General features: G+C 38.3%; 1 long non-coding RNA gene across 1 annotated transcript; it reads left to right on the top strand.

Annotated features, from left to right (window-relative positions):
• The first annotated feature begins 805 nt into the window (after positions 1 to 805).
• On the top strand, positions 806 to 1,425 carry LOC149839602 (uncharacterized). The gene is made up of 2 exons (XR_016431500.1): positions 806 to 1,128; positions 1,223 to 1,425. It is a non-coding gene; the product is annotated as an uncharacterized LOC149839602 (long non-coding RNA).
• Positions 1,426 to 2,685: the final 1,260 nt, after the last annotated feature.

The following is a 2,685-nucleotide window of genomic DNA, read 5'->3' as shown; positions in this document are numbered from 1 at the left end:
CTTAAATTAACACCAATTTGGCCGTGTAGATAGTCGACTTTGATGCTCTTGAAATGAGGAACGTCAAGGTTGATTCTGATTTAATAGCTGAGCCATTGATCAACCGATATTTCTGTTGAAAGAATAATGACGCTCGCAGGCAAGAGAAAACCCCTTTTGGTAAAAAAGAAAAGAAAAAAGAAGCAAATGTTTGCAGCTAGTTAGGGGTGTAAACTGTAAATGGGTTGGATTCAGTTTAAACTTAGGCATTATTACTAAACCCGACTTAATTGGATACCGCCTAATTAGATTCCGAGTTGTAGTAACATTGGAATAGGGAAAAAAGAAAACAGATATAAACAAGCTTAGACAGCTAATCGGACGCGTTTTTAACATGTGACATAACAGGAATTTTCATCAAATTCTTGTTAGGATTTGGATGAGATTCGGATGTGAATCCAAATCTGATCACTAATTGGATTTTGTTTTGCTCTACTTGTTTCTCGGTGAGAAATTCAACTAGGATTTGAACCCCTGGACATCCCAACCCAACGGTTCCCTCCGTCCATTGGAGGAGGTGGGACAATGTCATGATGGCAGCGGCATGACCACTACTGCTTGGTGGACCCACACGTCACAAGGAGTGGGGGCCCATAAAACTTTTTAAAAACTACTCTTCACATTTGAGGACCGTTCATCTGTTAGATGGATGGCGAATGATCACATGCGTAAAGTGCTTTTGTTTTGGCTCACTAAGAAAAGTGGCTATCAATTCCGGGATGACGACGGCCTCCTTACCTTCATCAGATAAGCATTGAGAGGAATACTGAACCAACGGGCTACCCTTAGTTTTCATGGCCCCCCTGGTTCCATCATCCAACCCTCTGAGAAAGACAAAAAAAAAAAAAAAAACCCATCATTCCTTTCCTTGCAACGAAAGGGAAAAAAATAAAAGGCAGCGTCACCACCACCACCACCACCGGGAACAACAGAATACGGCTTGCAGTTGCAGGTGAAGTTAACTGTTTTCAGAGGCGTTTCTTAGGAAAATGACTCGCCATTTCTACATCGTCCTCTGCCTTGTTGGGCTTGTCATCCTCGCTTGGTTTCTCATCCATCACCACCTCTTACCATCTTCTTCCTCTTTAGGTGAGTTTTTTTCGGTTCCTCTTCCTGTATAGATTTTGCAGTCCATCATCCTTTTGATGTTGTTTTGTCTGATTTCTCGTTATATATGTTTCAGTTGCCCAAAATCTTCGGCTCAAGTCCAAGAGAAGGCTAGCGGCACTTCAGGGGAATTTGATGGCCACATCATGATTTCTCTCTCTCTCTCTCTCTCGTAATTAACCCTTAGTTTCTTTTGCTTTTCTTCTTAATTTTCAGAATTTAAACTCGAGGTTTTGTACTGTTAAATGCAATAATACATTAATACCAGAGTTTCTTGAATGGTTTTCAAGAGAAATAATAAGAAGAAAAAGATGGGAGATCAGATCCCGTTCTCCATTTTTGTTTTAGCGGAACTCTCCATTACAAGAAGACGGTTTGATCGATAACTTTCTTTTACTGTGAAGAAAAGCAACGAAACATGATTGTGAATTCAGGAAATGGTTTTGTTTCTTGGTCAAGGGAATGAATGACAAAACACGGTGCACTAATTTGAGTGCAAGGAACCTTCAACACTTCTCTGTCCGAGTCTCCATAGATGCCGTTCATCGTGAAAAAATGCACGGCACCTTAGAAAACCTACCACAATAGCAAATCCTTTCTATTTTTGGGCGAATTTCAAAGCTATTCATTCTTCAGCTATTGATGCCTGGAAAAGTGAACGGCATCACAATTTCGTGTGGTGCCCGTCAGCATGAGCGTAGTTTGGAAAAAGGGTGCCGCTTATGGATCCAAAAGTCACTTTAAGCATAGTGATAAAACTAGGATAACTCGAGCTTTGGACGTGACCCCAAGACTTTGTTTTTTATTAGTCGATCCTTTAGCCATTTTTGGTGGATCATCATATTATCTATCATTTTCATTCTTATTAATACTTACATACCATTTTTTGAGTATGGATGTATGAATTAACACATGAAAAAACATTGTGTTCCTTCTTCTTTTTAATAGTTGCACCATTAAAGCATATTATAATCTCCTCTGCAAAAGAAAAAAGAAAAAAATAAGACATGTATACCCTCAAATACATGATGACAGAGAAAAAAAGAACACAGTTAAATGTTGAAAAAGCTTCACCCAAGCAAGCGAAAATCAACAACAACAAAAAAAAAGAGACAGATATCTTCAAAGGACCTACAACTTATGTAAGACAATGATATGTCGATGAGGCCCACAAGAAGTGGTACCTGACACAAGGCAACAACCACACATATCATCTAACTTAAAAGCATAAACCTGCAAAAATATGAATGAATCAGAGAGAACACTAAGAGTAAAGATTAGGTTGATTGATATCATTTCATTATCACGATCGACAATGCAATCTTATACATTAAAGCATTTATATAATACAAGTTGTTTATAATGAAGACAAACTACAAATTACAGAATGTTACAAAGAATAAAGGCTGCTTGATCGAAGCAATTTTGTCGACTCATCGTTGTCGCATGACAATGCAATCTTTTAAGGCAAGAGGGTCGATGACCAAATATGAGCCCGATTATATGCAAAAATATGAGCACTTTTAAAATATATTCTTC

The sequence above is a fragment of the Nuphar pumila genome, chromosome 4 (genome assembly GCF_984573655.1).
Source record: "Nuphar pumila chromosome 4, dmNupPumi1.hap1.1, whole genome shotgun sequence".
Classification (NCBI taxonomy): domain Eukaryota; kingdom Viridiplantae; phylum Streptophyta; class Magnoliopsida; order Nymphaeales; family Nymphaeaceae; genus Nuphar; species Nuphar pumila.
Note: the sequence above shows the minus strand (reverse complement) of the source record. Positions and strands in the feature narration are given on the sequence as shown.